The sequence below is a fragment of the Petaurus breviceps genome, unplaced genomic scaffold (assembly GCF_028583685.1).
Source record: "Petaurus breviceps papuanus isolate PSGF00001 unplaced genomic scaffold, PetGlider_PUasm1.0 175, whole genome shotgun sequence".
Taxonomy (NCBI): Eukaryota; Metazoa; Chordata; class Mammalia; order Diprotodontia; family Petauridae; genus Petaurus; species Petaurus breviceps.
In genome coordinates this window covers 65,478,869-65,497,236 of record NW_027185764.1, presented here as the reverse complement: position 1 = coordinate 65,497,236, position 18,368 = coordinate 65,478,869, and the positions used below count along the sequence as shown (strand labels likewise).

Below are 18,368 nucleotides of genomic sequence, written 5' to 3'. Positions count from 1 at the left end.
GTGAGATGGAACCTTCATGTTGATTTAATGTACATTTCTTTAAATGATTAGTGATTTAAAACATTTTTTTCATTATTGTTTGATAGCTTGGATTTCTTCTGAAAACTGCTTGTTTCTTTTATCTTGTGTGTGTATGTATATATAAAATCTTACATGGGACTCCTTGTCAGAGTAATTTGCCATAGATTTCCCCAACTCTCTGTGTTTGTTTAGTCATGAATTCTTACCCTATCAATAGATCTGAAAGGTAATTTCTTCCTTGCTTCTCTGGTGTGAGAGCTAGAAAGGATTGTTGCTTCCCCGGCAGTTTCTGTCAAATAGTGAGTCCTTCCCTCAGTAACTGACATCTTTGGGTCTGTCTGTCATATACACTAGGCCCACCGATTGGCCACTCTGCCAGTGGTTGGGGCTTTGGAGTACACTTTGAGATCTGGCACTGATCTCCACTCATTCCTTCTTTGGGCTGTTTGGAGTATACTTTTCAGTCTGGCACTCCACTCTACTCCACTCCTTCCTTCTATTTTTCATTATTGCCCTTGAGAGTAAATTAATTTAGGTAGTATTGTTATTTTTATGTCATTTATTATATGAGCTGGACAGAATCAGAAATTTATATGTAAAGTTAGAGTGAAGAGGCAAACTGGGAGGTATAAAACCAAACAATCCATAAAAAATTGGTATTTATTAATAAAATTGGGAAAGGGTCATTTATTTAGAAAATTGGTTGGGAAAGGAATTGAGCCCCATGTTTGTTCCTTAGTGAATTCCAGCAGGTAGAGAAGGTAGCAGGCTGACCTCAGAGTGGGAAGAGAGTCCTGCCTTTCACACCATAGCTGGGAGGTAGCTACTTGGGGGAGTTGGGGCAAGGAATGAAATTGAATAGATTTGAACCCCCTGTCCTCCAGAGCAAAAAAAAAAAAAGATGAGAAATGTCTCAAAGCTGGGAATGGTGCATCCCACTCTACAATGGTCAAAGGACCTAAACAATTTTTCAAAGAAACTAATTGTTTCTTTATCACAAGGGATGGCAGAGAAATCTAGTTCAAAATGAGAATTGTATTTAAAAAAATAACCTTAAAGATGCTCAACTTAAGAAGGGATAAGTTAGAAGTTAAAACTCCTTTGAGACACTGCCTCACACCCTTTAAATTGCAAACCTAAATAAAAAGCATCAAAATACAATGCTGCTAAGGTTGAGAAACAGTTGACTTGCTGGAACAAATTTGTAAATTTACCTGGAGAGAAATCTGGCAGAATATGATTGGGCATATATTACCTGAAAATGTCAAAAATAACAAAATATCTGTATTTACTCTTTATTTTTTTTCCACTTAATGGTATTTTTTCCCAATTACCTGTAAAGATAGTTTTCAACATTCACTTTTATAAGATTTCGAGTTCCAAATTTTTTCCCTCTCCAAGATAGCAAGCAATCTGATATAGGCTATATGTGTACAATCATATTAAACCTGTTTCTACATTAATCATGTTGTGAAAGAAGAATCAGAACAAAAGGGAAAAACCACAAGGAAGAAAAAAAATAGTATGGTTTAATCTGCATTCTGACTCCATAGTTCTTTCTCTGGATGTAGACAGCATTTTCCGTCAGAAGTCTTTTGGAGTTGTTTTAAATCACTATTGCAGAGAAGAGCAATCAAAGTTGGTCATTGCACAATGTTACTGTTACCGTATACAATGTTCTCCTGGTTCTGCTCAGTTCATGTATCACCTCAGCATCAGTTCATGTAATGTGTTTACTATTCAGAGTAGCAGTATATGTAAATGCAAAAATGAAACAACCTCCATGTTCTAAATTAATATGGATACAAAATCCATTCAGAATGATAAATTTGAGGATTAAGATTAGTTCCCCTAATGGAGAAGACTGGGGGGAGGGGGGGTCCTGTCCTGTGGAACAGGACAAAAGATGGAAGCCAAAAAAGCAGAAGTCCCCTACCTTCAGGACCAATGGCTAGCCAATTGGGATTCTTTTTGCCTTGTTTTTAGCCATTTAATCAGAGAGGTTAGGGAGGTTATCCAAATAGTGTCCCCAGGAACAATGTTTCACCAAAAGTAGGAATGATGTGAGGTGGGATCCTGGCAGGGGCTGGAAAGGGTCAGCAGCACTTACAGGCTCATAGCCTACAGAGGCAACACAATTTCATTTAATTGTTCCTTTTCTCTTTGCAGTCAGAAGCTTTGCAGCAACTGCAAAATGATTCTGAGACTATCCACAACAGATATGCACATTATTTTGATCTCACACTGGTAAATAATGGTATTGATGAGAGCCTCAAGATATTGCAAGAGATGGGGCAGCCAGGTAGCACAGCGAGTAAGAGCACCGGCTCCAGTGTTGAGAAGATCTGGAGATCAAATCCCGGGCTCAGACATCTAGCAGCCACCCAGAAACACCTGGCCATGTAACCCCGAGCAAGTTATTTAACCCCAATTGCTTAGGGGCGGCCAGATGGCACAGCATACTTAGATACTTACTTAGATACATACTCAGATACTTAGCAGCACACCCAGAAATAAATGGCCGTGTAACCTTAAGCAAGTTACTTAACCCCAATTGCTTAGGGGCGGCCAGGTGGCTCAGCAAGTAAAAGCACCAGCTCCGGTGTTGGGATGACCTGGATCAAATCCAGGCTCAGATACTCAGCACCATACCCAGAGATAACTGGCCGTGTAACCTTGAGCAAGTTACTTAACCCCAATTGCTTAAAAAAAAAAAAAGATATTGTAAGAGACCTTTGAACAGGCATGCAGTTCCCCCCAGTGGGTTCCAGTCTCCTGGGTTTACTGAGCACATTAGCTTGCTTTTCCAGATCTTGCCCCAGCGCCCAATGGCAGCACAGCTTCCATTGGTCTTCCCCTCTTCACAGTTAGTCCAGGCTTGCTGCTTCTGCTCCTCACCCACCCACCAAAGATGGGTTGATCTTTGGGATTTGGCAAAGCTGCAGTCAGATCTTTCCTGCAAATAAGACTCCCTCTCCAAGAATCCTTCTGGAATCACCAGAATGGGCATCTAAATTACTGAATAGAAATCAACTGAAAAATCACCCGGAGCTGTGTAGAAAAGGATTACAAGTCCCAGCTCTTAGGCTTCTTCTCCTGACCCTGCATGCACAGGCCTCTCCCTCCCACTGCTGCAGCTGATTCAGCTCCCTTTCTGCTTCTCTCTGTCTTGTCTCCCCAGGGAGCACAAGCTTCACCTGGTTTGCTTTGGGGAAGGGTCTCTGTCTAGTAGAATGTTACAAATGTTTATTCTTGTGCAATTTCTTTAAATGCCAAAAACAAAGAGAGGAAACTAATGTGCAGGTAAGCCTTAAGTAGCAATAAAAATGTTGCTGTGAAAACGCCAGTTTTGTCTCAAAGGCTTTCTAAAATGTTTTTTCCTCACCATTATCAGTTAGGTCATTGAGCTGTAGTCTGTTTGCTACAGCCATGTGCCCCTTGGGACCTGGGGCTCCCTCTGGGAGCATACATTCCTTTTTCCACATCTCAACCCTTGAGGCATTTCAAAGACAACAATCCATCTCTTAAGGCTGTTCTAAACATGACTTATAGGACTTCCAACACTCCAAATCCAAGCATAGAGTCACGCCAAGCATGCTACATTAAAAAAAGCAAGAATCCTTAAAAACTACTTCTGTTTTATTATTTTTAATAAAAAGTAAATAAAAACTACAACTTTTCTCCTCCCCTACATAAGACAGCCATTAACAGCCAACCCCACACTCCCCTGAACTAGTTGGAGGGAGGGGGGAATGGGTGCAGATGGACATGTGTGTTTCTACCAGCCACACAAGTACATACAGGGTCAGGACGGTTCCAACTCCATTGCAAACACCTGTCTCCAGTATCTGGGGTCAAAGGTGGCTCCGAAGATTTGGAACAGGAGGAGTAAACTTTTCCAAGAGCCCTTTTCCCCAAAGGCTCAACAATTTACAACATACTGTATTGAGGGAAGAAGCACATTCCAGGTCAGGAGGTGGGTTTGAAGAGAAGAGAAAGTGACTTAGCTCAGCCTCTTTAGACAGGTTTTTTGCATGACCACAACCTACACTATACAGCTAACCCCATCTATCAATAAGGCTTCTGTCCTGTGCAAAACATGTTTCCTGACTTTTCATCAAAGGAAAAGAAGGAAAAAAGACCAGTTCTCAACACATTCTCTTCATGATGTAAAACAGATAAAACACCAGCAAATTAGAAAGAACAGCTGCAGACAGCTACTAGGTGGTATATGTGGGAAGCATGGCCACCTGCTGCTCTAAATGGAAGCTACAGTACGGAATCTGCTACTCTGACCAGCAGTTTTGCATATATTTCTCACCCATGCCCTTGCAAATATCCTCAAAACAGGACAAGATGGGATTACCCTATCCCCACACCACAGAAGCCCACAGTATATCCCCATTAGCAGGGTCAATGGCACGCCACTGACCACCACTCCTTCAGCTGCATTGTCATTTCCCATACTGCTGTGGAGAGTCAGTTTTATTCTTGGTTAAGGTTTCCACCATCTCTCCCAAGCAGGACACTCACTACCCAGAATCCTTGGCCATTAGTCTGGCTTTCTTCTTTTTCTTCTTGTGCTCTCTGTCCCCTAAAGGGAAGTCAAGAAAGTTTAGTTGGTTACACAATGGCAGGGCAATGACACAGTGAACACTCTGCCAGTCTCAAATTTGGAACCCATCCAATGGACCAAGTGTTGGTGTGCTTCAGCATGATTCGATTAGCAATAGTTTGAATATTCTAGTTATAATGGTGTAACTTGGTCAAAATAGCTCTCAGGTTAGACTCATGCCAGGGCACAAACCAATGCAGTATCACTTCTTTTCACTTGTCTGGATCCTTTGATTTGCTTGTTCTCTCTACCACAATTTTAGCCTTCTTCTCTTTTTTGATTTTCTTTTTCTTCCCTTTTTTGCTTACTTCCTGTTGAGGAACAAAGGCTTCGCCTTCTTCATCTTCATCATCACCATCATTTTCCTCAACAGCATCTTCCTCTTCAACACCTTCTCCATCACTATCTTCTCCCACCACCGCCACTTCCTCCTCTTCTTCCTCTACTTTGCCAGCTGCACCCCCCTCACTGGCCTCTTCATCTTCACTGCCTTCTTCCTCCTCGTTGCTTTCTTCATCCTCTTCACCATTCTCACTATAATCTCCATAATCACTATAACCACTATACTCACCTCCTCTTCGTCTTCACTCTCCCCTTCTTGTTTCTGCTATTGCAAAAACAAACAAAAGTTAAACTTACATTTAAAGTTACCAGGAAGAACAATTAAGTTGAAGAGAATGAACCAAAAGGAACCCTCCTACTCAACAAAAATGTGGTGTTACAAAGAGAGTTAGAAAACACCTGTATAGTCCTTTATACCTACAGCATTTTCTGTGAGGGAAGTGATTAAATGGCCAGAACCAACCACTAGTCCAGGTGATCAGCCCAATGTGCTGACTACCCATCACTAACCCCTGGAATTCATCCCCCCCATTACCAGATCCTCCAGCAATTCCTATCTCACTGACATTTTCTGTGTGACCAGATTCTTGAACGTGTCAGACATGCAAAGCCTTCCTTAGTTTGGCTGCTTTCCTGTTTAGGCTCCTTTAATACTAGACTTTTGCTCTGTGAATGACTCCTTCCTAATATTAACACTGTCAGCTGATCCAACCATTTTGCATTTTGAGTTGATTTATTGCTATTGAAATTTATTTATTGAAAAGTCCCACCCACTGCTAGAGGTTACAGCCTGGTGCTTCCCAAGTGTGCCCACAGGGGGTTTAAATGAAGAGCCAAGAATATATTAGTCACCTTCCTTGTCTTTACTGTCTTCATGGGTTCTACCGGGACTGCCACTAGTTCTTTTTTGACACTTACACTGAAAGAGAGGAAGCAGTGTCCTTGAAGCCCAATTCCCTGCCACTGTCCTTCCCCCCCTTCAGTGGTACTTCCAAGTCCTGGAGTACCTGGTGATGTTTGGTAAGGCTGAAGCCACCATCTACACACTGTGATGCTGGACAGAAACAGCTCACCATTTAAATTTGCAGACTGACTTCCCCTAAAGTCACAAGGGGTAGACTAAAAAGGGATAACTGTTTGCTTTATGGGTAACTCAACAAATACTAAATAGCTGTTTCCCCACACCACCCTTCTATCAGCATTTGCTAAGAGAACCCACAGTACCCAGCAGTCTCCCTGAGCTGAGACTATTTTATCTGGTTAAGCAGCATCACTAGCCCATTTCTATTTGTAAGCCCCGCTTTATGATTGAGCATACTAGTCACCAAAGTTTCGATAATGCTTCTAAGACTAAGCTGGTAGCTAGTGCCATCCCCAGAGCCCAAAGGCTGCCAATCACCTATAGTCCACACAGTCATCCTTCCAAGCCATGGGTGTGCTGTCATTGGACTTTCCGTGCTTATCCAGAAGTCCTTGCTTGATTATCATCTTCTTTTGACTTGCCTCATGAAGAAACAAAAAGTCAATTTTCACAATTATGAGAAAACAAGCCTAACACAAGCAATTCTGGACTGCTTAAATGAAGCCAATATCATGTGAATTTTAAAAATCTGAACTTTGTTAGCATCTAACAGATTTTATCTCCTTTGAGTCTCAGAGCAACAGCAAGCAGAGCAGGTAACACCCTCCCTTTGACAGCTAGCAAACAAGCTGAGAGGTTGTAACCTGGCCAAAACTACAAAGCTAAAGATAGACCTCCTGGTACAAAGCACTTTCTACTATAGCCTGCAGTCTCTTGAAAGAAAAATGGGGGGGGGCAGCTAGGTGGTACAGTGAATAGAGCACTGGCCCTGGAGTCAGGAGGACCTGAATTCAAGTCTGGCCTCAGACATTTAACACAAAAAACTTAGCTGTGTGACCTTGGGCAAGTCACTTAACCCCAAGTTGCCCTCCAAAAAGCAAAATAATAATAATAAGAAGAAGAAAAATAAGAAAGGTGGGAGAGGCAGAGAGAATGCCCAGAGCCAAGAGATGGTAGGCCTTGTCTAGGGTGTCAGCTGTCACTGGATCAAAAAGTATACAGTGGGAAGTAAAGAAGACTGGACAGGTAGGAAGGGGCTCTGAATGGTAAGCAGAGCTTTTTGTTTCTGATCCTAGAGGCAAAAAAAGAAGCCAAGGGGGAAAAAAAGGAAGTAACAAAACCAGACCTGCACCTTAGGAAAATCACTTAAGTAACTAAATGTAGGGTAGACTGGAGTGTGGAGAGACTTAAGGCAGGCAGGCTGTTCCCCCCCTTACTTCCTCCCCCCCAACACACACACAGTTATTTCAGTAGTCCAAGCATGAGGGAATGAGTCCTGCACCAGGTCAGGAAGAATGAGGACAGAGAAAAGACATCTGTATTTGGCAATTATGAGACCATTGGTAACTTGGTTGGAAGCTGGAGAGTAAGGGGTTAAGACAAGAGATGAGAGGAAGCGGAGGCACCTGTTGTGGACCACCTTTTTCAAGGAGTTTACCTGCAAAGAGCAGAAGAGACATAAGCCGATAATGGAAAGGGAGACTCTGGAAGATGAGGAAAGATGTGAGCCTGTTTGTAGGCAGCACAGAACAAGACAGAGACTGAAGATGTGATTCTGAAAGGCAGCTGTAACTTTTCTCCCCTATCTAGATAACTTCCAATAGATTTGGCTAAACACAACCAGATCCTATTCTGAGTCATTAGTAAGTAGTCACTGCCAAGAAAATGGAGGTACTTCAAAGCAAGTACACAAATAAAAACCACAAGCTGCCAGAGTAAATTGGCATGGTGTTGCATTTCTATACATAAAGCTGATCTAACAAAGGATTCTTGCCTGTGTGCTATCAGATTCTGGCTACACAGTAACAAGCTGGCCAGTGTAGCTAACACCAGGTACAGTTACTTTCTCTTCGAGGAGGGCATAATTATGGACAGCGCCAAGTTCTTCTCAGCAGGTATCAAACATTGGCCATCCTTCACCCAGTCCTACTCCATGACCCCCACCAAAGCAACAAATCCCATTAAAAAACAAACAAACAAACAAACCAGGAAGCCAAGCAAAGTCCCAGATAAATACGGGTACAACCTTTCTCCTACCAAAGTCTTGGTCATTAAGCTGAGCTTTCAGGGAGTCTGTACCCCATGGCATGTTGTTCAATATATAATGGCCAGAACTTACTCCTGCAACGCTTTCCCAAAGAAATCACTATTTTTTTTCAAACCCTGCCACCAAAGGAATACTATAGCTGTCAGTATCCTATAATAATGAAGGACAGAAAAGAATGACACTTAATCCACTGTCAGATTCAACTCACCTTTGGGCCCAGACCCCATTTCCGAGGATAAGTGTCTCTCTCAAGGATCACTCTCTTAATCTTGGCCACTATATCAAAGTCACAGGTAGAGATGACTGCCGTAGTCATCAAGGCAATAACTGCACAAAGTAGAAATAAATAAGAGCGGGGGGAGGGGAAAGGAACACCCACCAGATCTACTTACTCCATAGTTCAATGAAGAAAAAAAAATCCTTATGAAAACATGCAGAGGATCAGGGTTGTCCTAGTAAATGTCTTAACAACCAGTTTTTTTATCTTTATTATCATTTTCCCCATCACTTTCTTAGGACTGGACAATCCAAATGGTAAATCAAGCCCATATGTGCAGTTTGCCTGTTTCTGAGGTGTCCATCACACAATACAGAATCACACAGAGGACACACTCAGAGGCAAACCCTCGGATTCTGTCACTCAGTTTCTATTCAAATGATCCCAAATCATTTGTCAAGTATATTGTCAAGTAAGCCCAAGGTCACTGGCACCTCAATTGTAACAGGTCACCAATACTCTGACAGAAAATATTTCCCGAAGCTCTGCCAAAGCCCATCACTACATTTGATGTTCACTGTGATCAGATTTCCATTTTTCATCTGTACTTGAAACCTCAATGGATAGTGGGGTCCATGCCTACTGACATCACCCTCTGCCTACAAGCAGGAGCCCCCCTCATACACGAAGAGCACAGTAATATGAAAAGAATGGACACTACATGGCAAAGAGAAATCACAACAGAACTCATGTGCAGGCAGTGCAGCACTCAGAGAATGGCGAAATGTAATCATTTCACATGCAGGGAAAACCCACTTTTCCCCAACAGCAGTATGAGAGTAGAACATCAAGGATGCAATACCCACTGAAGAGTTCTGTATAATTGTATTTCTGGCTACAAAGAAATCTCTACACAAACCACTCATATTAACCAGATACTTTTTCTGGCACTAGTCTTAGCAAAAGAATTGGACTGCAGACTTCACAGGCCTACTGTTTTGACCAAGAATCATTCCTTACACTTCAACTCTCCCCAAATCACCACCACTGGAAACAGTGCTAAGAGCTGGAAAGAGGAAGATGCCAGGTGCTCTGCTCTTCAGTGGGTAAAGGGGGCCTTAGCAGAAGAAACAAGTAAGGAAGGAAAAACAGCTCAGTGAAAGTGCTACAAGCTCCCAATCCTTTCTTTGCCTCTACTAGACTCCATCAGCATAAAGGGAATGTCCAATGTAACTGAAATCTGGTGGAGTTGAAGAGTTGGAAATGGCCTTTTGCTAACTTTTTTCCCAGTTCCCTTGGGACTGCTTAACTTAGTGCCAAAGTTCTTCCATCTCTTACCCACACAAATGGCTTCCCCTTTGGTAGTGATGACTACAACCTCCTGACTGACGTCAATGCCATTCTCATAGCACAGAACCGCGTGCTCCATAACAGATGGCATTAACCTGTAGAAAGGAATTGAGAGATGAAAAAGAACCCCGGGTTCCTCCCCAAACTTCAGAATAAAATGTTTTGATGTTTTCCCCTCTGGATCAGACTTCTTAGAGGCAACTCTCCATACCAATGCATTATCAACAAATGTTCTGCAACTTCTAGCCTTTCAAGTTTCCCAAGGCATAGTCAGTCAGTCAGTCAGTATGTGTCAAAAAAAAAAAATTATTCAAGTTCAGGTTTTCCTGGCTCCAAGGCCAGCTCTTGAATGGAAAGCAAACATCTCCCTCCCTGTTGGACCTGGGGAACTATCAATCTGAAGACCCAACCCTCAACTGTGCCACACTATGGCCTCCTTCTAGAGTTAGAAGTAGGGCTGGAGTTGGAGGGTAGTACTTACCTTCCTCAGAGATCGTTAGACCAGATGCCTCTAACACCCAAGGACTGAGGACGCCTAGCCTACCTAGCCCCTAGGTTTCTTTTTATCTTTAGACCTGGATTTTCCTGGTTTTCTTCCTAACCCCAATTCCCAACCCCTCCCACACAGCTTTCCTCCAAAGTCTGAAGGTGTTTTGCTTTTTTACCCTCATCACCCCCCCCCACCCAAATACACATACAATTTCTCTCTTCAACTCTTAAGCTCTTCATTTGGGCTTTAGTTCAATGTCATAATGGCCCACATGTCAAAATTAGCTGCATTTTACAGGTGAAGAGACTGAAACTCAGAGCCTAAAACCCAAGGTTGCCCACCCATGGAACAAAAAAAAAGCGACAGAGTCAGGCCTTCTGACTAGGCCCAGAACCCTCTCTCCACTTAGGCATTTCATTTCCCCCCAGACCCAGAACACTTAACATCCCCTCCACCATGACATTCTTATCAATTTTACTTTGGTCCTAGTTAGCTATGCAGCCAGTCAACAATTGAAACCTTTAGGATCTACTACTGTATCCTAAGACCTTAGTGATCTGATTTAGAGCTCTGAAGAACTTTAGACCCCAAAACCCAATCCCTTTGGACAGACAAAAAAATTGAGGCCTCGGAATAGGTGGGCCCAAGGTCCTAACTGACAGGTAACAACTTCAGACTCCAAATCTAGCCCTCTCCCAACTCTACCTTGTGGCTCCACTGCTTTCGTAAAGCAACAATTTTCTCACTGGTCCCTTAGACTTGCTTTAAAAGCAGCCAGGTGACCTCAAGACTATGAAATCTCCAGTTTAGACTTGTCCTTCAAGCTCTCTTCCAACACTAAAATATGTTGATGATTCCAAGTTTTTAAGCTTTTCTGCTTCCAGGGCCTTCTAATTAAGAGGCTGTGACCAGGGAAGGTGAAGTAGCCAAGTGTGGCTCCACATGAGGATAAATGAATAATCAGAAACCCCTCAAAGTGCACAGCAACACTTCCCCCTCCCCCAACACCAGAAGGTTCCAAATAGAGACTGGGTGACCATTCATCAGTGATGTTGTGGAAGGTATGTTGTTGTGGAAGGTATGTTAGTAGAGGCTTTCTCAACTTGGCACATGACTCATCAGGCTCCATCCAAAGCACTCATTCTGTCCCACTCCTCATCTTTTTTTATTGTCCCAGAGAGGTCACTGTGCCCTCTCCTCTCTCTACTCATCCTGTGGGCACTGTACATGAATCCAGGCCCTGCTTCTCTGGTCACTGAACTCCAACAGAACAAGGCCACACCAGAGAATACTTAATTAATCATAGGGTGCATTTATATGTAATTCTTTTATGCTTACAAGGCATTTTGCATACACATCTCAATTTGAGCTTCACAACAACCTTGTGAAGCAGATGTTATTATTTCTATTTCACAGATGAGGGAAATAAGGCTAAGAGGTGAATGCTTTGTCTAGTACACAACCAGTGTCTGAAGGAGGCCAGTAATCATGCCATCCAACATGGTAGGAGATCAAGGAATCCAACACACACTACCCCTCCCTTTTAAAAAAGTGGTCCCAGGCTTCATTTCTTAATTCTCCTTTGCTATCGACATGTTTTTTCCACAAGAGATAGTGTAGTACAGTGGATAAAGAAGCTGACCTCAGACTCTAGAAGACCTGAGTTTAAGGCCCACCACAGTTAGGTGATCCTCACTAAGTTATTTATAAGTTTAATGATCCAGGCAACTTTCTCAGACCAAAGTTAAGAGAAGGTGCATACTGCTGAATGGTAGAGTTTTATCACCCAGGAAAAATCACAGGTCCAGGTCTTATTGCTTCAGTTATGATATGAACTAAAGCAGATTCTGGCTGGGGGTGGGGAACCACAACAGTTCAAAGGTCAGATTCAGCTACCATAAGAGCCACCACTTCTCAGGTATAACCTCTGATATGGAACATTCCTAAAGATTTGACAAGCAAAGAAGCTTAATCAGCCTTTATTGAAGGTTAGAGGGCTGGAGAGGTTCAGTCAGGGTAACAACTTTCTGCCTTTTTCTTGTTACACTAGATTTCATGCCTTTCTCCTTACCCAGCTGTTGTTTTGTTTTTCCCCCTGCTCCATTGTGGGTGGTTTGTGTGGCACCTCTTATCTGGCCCACCAGTACCCAGCAGCCCTAACCATAGACAAGTCATACTTTTTTTCCTGTGAAGAAGTAGAACATACCGCACTGTCCTTCATGACCAGCCATCTGTGGGATGTCAACAGCTTCTCCAGAGGATAAATAACCTGACAAGAGTAACCCTCATCTTTGTAATTGTCATACTGCCATTGAGCATCTAACACGTCATGCATGGTCACCATGTGGTCCTGCAAGGAATAAGGTGATGATAAATATTATGCCCCACCCCCTGGTTCTGGACTGAACCCAGAAATTCTAGCTTACCCACTTGTACCAAAAGCATTTCATTCAGCAAATGTAAAAAAAAAACAACACCAAAAACCCTTCATGAATTACAATTTTGCAGTCATCTCACACACCCACTAAATTCTTTAAGCAATATCTATCTCAAAGACATTCTTCCATTCTTGTGAACTTTAAAAAAAAATACTTACCTACACATATTGTAAAACAGCACAAATCCTCAGCGATAGTAGCAAAGTGTTCCAGGGTATTTCCTGAAACAAAAGTCCCAGCTGGACCCTGCCCCTGGACTGTTACCTTAGGACTAGAAGGCATCCTCCTGACACTAAGGAAAATGCCAGGACACACAGGAACAGATTGTAGGCTGGGTGACAAAAAGGACAGAAGTTCTTTTCCATCCTCATTTCTCCCTGCCGGACCTTAATGTTCCAAAGTTAATTGACAGAACAGGGAAGCTTCCCTGTCCTGAACTCAACGCTTTGGATATTTACAACCTCTGAGTATTTTGTCTTGGGAGATGAGTGCGGATTGAGCAGTCCTATCTAAAATCTGGGAGCACTAAGAGTTCTCTAACATCTGAACCATTCCTTCTCCCCCATGACTCTAGAGCAGATCCGGTGAAGTTCTTGCATCTGACCACCAACTCCAAGCAACAAACCAACATGGACACAAAATGTTCGAATGTATGTTCCAGCGTCACAACTCACCCAGAAGATATCTAATACACAGATGAGGAAAACAGATTTTTAAAAGTCCATAATCCAACGTGCTTGGTCATCTCTGCATTATATGCTCACACTTGTGCTTCCCCACTATTTCCAACTGCAAATGAGAATTTCAAGATAATAGATTGGAAGGAATGATACGGCCCCTCTGGTATTCTAATAAATTTTTCTCAAACCAGTTATATCTGATGTACCTAATCTTTTTTCAGGGTCATATTCTAACATCTTGCTCTCATAGATAGTTCTGACTCAGAGTTGTCGCTTGACAGCAGCAATGAGAGGTGGTCGCTGGAATAGAGTGCCTGTCAAAGTCTCCAATGCCTTGAAAGAAAATACATTTTTAAGTATAATACACACCACCTAAGACAATACAGAAAAGTTCTTTAAATTTAAGGGGCAAGGCCCAAAAGTTTTAAATCCCTGCATCCAAAAGGTTGATTATAATTTGTAGCATCCTTGAAAAAAGGTTAAGCTCCTTTCTAAACTTTGAGACATCTTAAGACAATCCCATTAAGAACCAAGCTTCAAATAGGGATCGATGCTCTCACACAGACTTATTAACAAGCACCCATTTGGAGTACTTTCCCCCATCCCTCCTCAAGTCAAGATGTTCCCTTAAGCACATATGAAAGACTCCATTTTAGACTAGGAATTTAATGACAAGTTGCTAAATCTATTATATTGGAAGAGAGGGGAGGAAAAAGTCCATTTATTAGGATGGGGGGGAGGGGGCGGAAATGACAACATATCATGGGGACAAAGAAATACCAAGTCACTTGCATAGCAAGTTAAAAGTACCATACTCTCCTTGAAAGAGTTTTACCTCATCTACACTACACAATTCAAGGTTGTGAGTTCAAATGTTTATTCATACACATATTTTAAAAAAAATATTGTTTACCTGTATATCATTAAGAAAAACAAAGTAAAAAACTGACAGCTTTACAATAGCAATCAAATGCCCAAACAATCTTTGCTACTGCAATACAGCCATGTCCTGTTCCATATCTAAGACAGTATAAAGCAATCCCCAGGAAACCTTAGGAGAGTTTGAGAGGGCCCAGAAAGGCCAATTAGACAAGCCATACACCAAGAGAGACAATGTAGCCATGTGCACTGTCTGGTGAAAGTTAAGAGACACAGCTGCAACATATACAAACTATTCCCAAGTAACAGCCACAGCCAGAGAAATGAAACAAAATCTGAATTTTATCGACACCATTGCAAAAATATTAGTAAAGCACCAATAGGTGATTAGGCACTAGGCCAAATGAATGGACACTTGCCTTTGAGGAAACTGCATTTCACTGAAGGAAAAAGAAAGAATGCAAAATAATGAAGCTCAGGAGAGCTCCCAACAGCCTTGAGAGAGCTGCAGGCAGTTCAATTCTTAAATCAGAAAAAGGGACCTGCCCCCAATATTTTCCAGTGACAGCAGTTAATACCCAGGGAGCCTTACCCTGGAAAGCTGAACCTTGCTTTCACTAGCATTGTGTAGTCAGATAACTCCCACATACTCTTTGCCTGAAAAGAGAAGGACAATGAGGTGTGTGGTGTAGATAACTACTTTGGGCTGGGCCTCGGGTGGCCAAATACCCAAGCACCTCCTCTCCCAGTTTTGCAAGGGACATAGGAGAAGAGAAAGGTGTTAAAGAAAACACAACTCAAGTAGTAGTTCTGTGAGCTCTCACCAAGCCGGCAAGGTGAAAGTAACTCCCACCTTATTTCATTGACTAGAAAGCCTCAAAACAAACTGCCATACCTGCACTCTGCTGAGATTTGACCAATCGGGTAGCTCATTCTGTGTACACAATTAAACAGCCAGTCACCCTCGGATCCAAAGTACTAGTGTGGCCAGTCTTCTCAACCTGGAGTATTCGCCTGATCCATGCAACTACCTCATGAGACGAAGGATTGGAGGGTTTGTCAGGGTTAATGAAACCTGTCCTAGAATGAAATTTTTTTTATAATTAAGATATTAGTATACCATTTCTTTCCCCTTTTCCTAGTATGGCACCCTCAAGATTACCACCCAAAAGGTCATCTTACCAAATTTAATTCTACCCATCCCAGTAGTTCACAAGCAAAATGTCTTTAAATGATTTTAAATGCCTATGATTAAATGGCACCAAAGAGAATGTTGATTTTAAAATAAATACAAAGAATAAAATTGGTCTAAAATGTAATAAAAACTTAGCAAGAAAGTGATTTTCTATCAATAATTATTTGATAACTGGGAACAACAGATGCAATAGCTCACCTTGTAGGCTGATTCACACCAATTCTCATAATTTCCCTTTACTCACATAAGCCATCATTTGGGGGACTGTTTCAGTTCATCGCATTTTCGCTTTAAAAAAATTCAAGTTTTGTTTATAAATTAGCTGAATTGTGTGAAAATGCCTTTGTAATTTGCCAAGAAATCATGGAACTATTAAAAAAAATTGGTACCATAACAGCACACCAGGATGACTAGCTATTGTCATATTTTCGTTCCTTCTGTTTTGGTACTTGGACTAGGTTCGTGGAGGTTTGTTTCATCTTCAGTCAGTTATTAACACTTTTTGCCTTCTTGTCTCTTCAAACTTCCCAATTTTACCCAATTATCCTTAATGGGCGTTGGTATAAAAAATGTGTTTAGCACATATAAAAAAAAAAAGAATAGAGATGGACAGATTATTTTACACACAGTGCCAAGAACAGACAACAATCAGGGGGATGCATTCAATGATCGATCTAGAACAAGCAAAAAAGCTACGTTTTCGGTTGCCCGATCGATTTCTGACCAATCTCTGTATTGGTAGAATGCATACATTGTGCACAACCAGTGCCAAAGGCACTCATTGTTGATTGGCTTGCTTTGGGTACTTGTCTGCCATTGCTTTGGCGATACAAAGAAAATCTCAGTATAACAAACTCCACTTGACCAAATTACTCATAAGGAGATTGGTTTTGTCATTTGGAGAGCACTTTCCCAGGTGCTGTGTGGCTGACTCCTACCAGGAGGCCAAGACCTATGAATCTGAAGTCAGAGGAAGTGTTTAACCTTGTCTCCTGCCCACCTTGCAGTATTAGGGTGCTGTGTACGGCTGAGCAGGTATGTTTAGCAATGTTTCAGGTGCACAGAGATGAGAATCACCATGGGGTAATTGCTGCTCAGTGGGAAGCACAAGAGTTGTGAAGCTCTCACTGCACACAGCTCCCCTCTCTCCCTCTCTTCCTGAAGTAATAACAGCATGTAAATAGGTACATTTACTGAGCAAATGATCCCCAATCAGAAACTGGAGAAACAATGTTGTACCTGCTGGTTAAGCAGAATTCCTTGCCACCATATTAATTCAGGTGTCATGCCACAGGCAGTCTGCATAGACATACTTTTGTTATACAGAACCTTGTCATGCCCTTTGCTATAACAGGATTTTATCTGCAAATTGCCCCCCTGCGGCCATCTGCTTGGGTTAAAAGTACACCCCCACCCCAAACAGGAAGGATGATATTGCTTCAAATATGTTACTTATTTTAATGGTTTTAATAGAAGTGTGAAGAAGGTTTGAACTGAAGGATAATGAAAAGTCACTACTGGCAAAACAGCTTACCTGATATAGTCTGTACTTTCTCTCTTGAGAGGGTTAGATCCAGAAGGGAGGGAATATAGTGGGTTGTCCTTACATTTAATTTTTCAAAGTTCTAAAAAGCGATGACAGGACACAAATCAAGCTCAATTAACAAGTAAATTCTCAATTTTTTGACTGACCCTTTTCTAGACCAGTAAGACCAACTGGTCCCACAACATGAAAATCCAATGAATAAACAAAACCACGGGAGTCTAAACCATTTTTCTGAACCATCACATCACATTGCAGATATCAGATGGTGTGGACCTCTTGAATGGATTTCTCTTGGTTTGAGAACTTTCTATTTCGGCTTGTACACTATGGTATCTACCAGATATTTAGTTTTCAAAATTCTTACCTACAGTACTGATTCCCAACCTTAGTTGGCACTACTTTAAAATTAAAAACAATGAAGGAGAGAATTGAAATTAAGTGCTTTAAATAACTGATACAACTTGCGCTATTTGATTCTGGCAAGGGGAGGGGGAAGGGTGATTATACATTATCAAATTCATGCTGCTCTCCACTGAGAGTGCAGACATAGGTGTAGCCTCTCTGGGCAGGCTTTATGAACAAATCAGCACAAGGAACAAATCTCTTTTTAGCTAATAGGTCATAAGTCATATAGTACAAAGAAAAATTCAACTGCCTAACTTTTAAATTAGATAATATACAGTGCCTTCTCCTAGTTTTTGTTTTAAAAAAGAAAAGAAAACAAAAAGCTGTCCATAGTTTTATAGAAGACGTGAAAAACTGTCAACCGATATAAAGAGAACTGTTTTCATAAGATGTACAAACCACATTTGCCTTGCACTAGAATTTACAGGTATACAGAAAAGGAACCCAGTTTACAAAATTAACTGAAGTTTATATTGTATACAAAACTGATTTAATAAATTAAAACACAACCAATAAAATCACAAGGCAATTATTTGATGTATAACATTCATATTACTTACCTTTAGCAGTAAGGGCCACTGAGATGTGTCCAGCTGAATTACTTTAGATTCAGGTTTGATGAAGAATTCCCCTTCATGTTTGTAGATCCTTAAAGCAGGATAAAAAAGTCCAATAATTACCTCTATTTTATCTTTATGATTACAGATATTTCCTCTATGTGCAGGTAGGACAGAAAATGTAAAGCCTAATAACTGGTTCTAAACCTCTTTTGATGGTTGTGGCTTCCAAGAAATGGTACATGGAACCAAGCAGGAACAAAAAGAAAAAAAATACATGAAATGGCCAGATGTGTTCCAAAACTCCAGAGAAAAGGGAGAAAGGATTGCAGAGTGACTGAGGGGGGCCATTTGGCCAGACCTTCAGTTTGCATGGGATGGACATGACCTGGACCACCTTCACTTCAACTTACACAGATCCCGCTTTGGGTCCTTGATGAAAACTTTCTGCAGTAGCCCTAGAACATCTTCCCCCCCTAAGAGCAGGAAGGTTTGTGAGGTGATG

At 41.6% G+C, this 18,368-nt stretch overlaps 2 non-coding genes and 1 pseudogene across 2 annotated transcripts; all 3 read right to left on the bottom strand.

The window, feature by feature from the left end:
* Nucleotides 1-4,257: 4,257 nt before the first annotated feature.
* The window catches only part of LOC138159225 (H/ACA ribonucleoprotein complex subunit DKC1-like), a 20,624-nt pseudogene continuing 6,513 nt past the window's right edge, over nt 4,258-18,368 (bottom strand).
* Nucleotides 5,990-6,121, bottom strand: LOC138159247 (small nucleolar RNA SNORA56). The gene has a single exon (XR_011167848.1). It is a non-coding gene; the product is annotated as a small nucleolar RNA SNORA56 (small nucleolar RNA).
* LOC138159244 (small nucleolar RNA SNORA36 family) lies at nt 12,924-13,053 on the bottom strand. The gene has a single exon (XR_011167845.1). It is a non-coding gene; the product is annotated as a small nucleolar RNA SNORA36 family (small nucleolar RNA).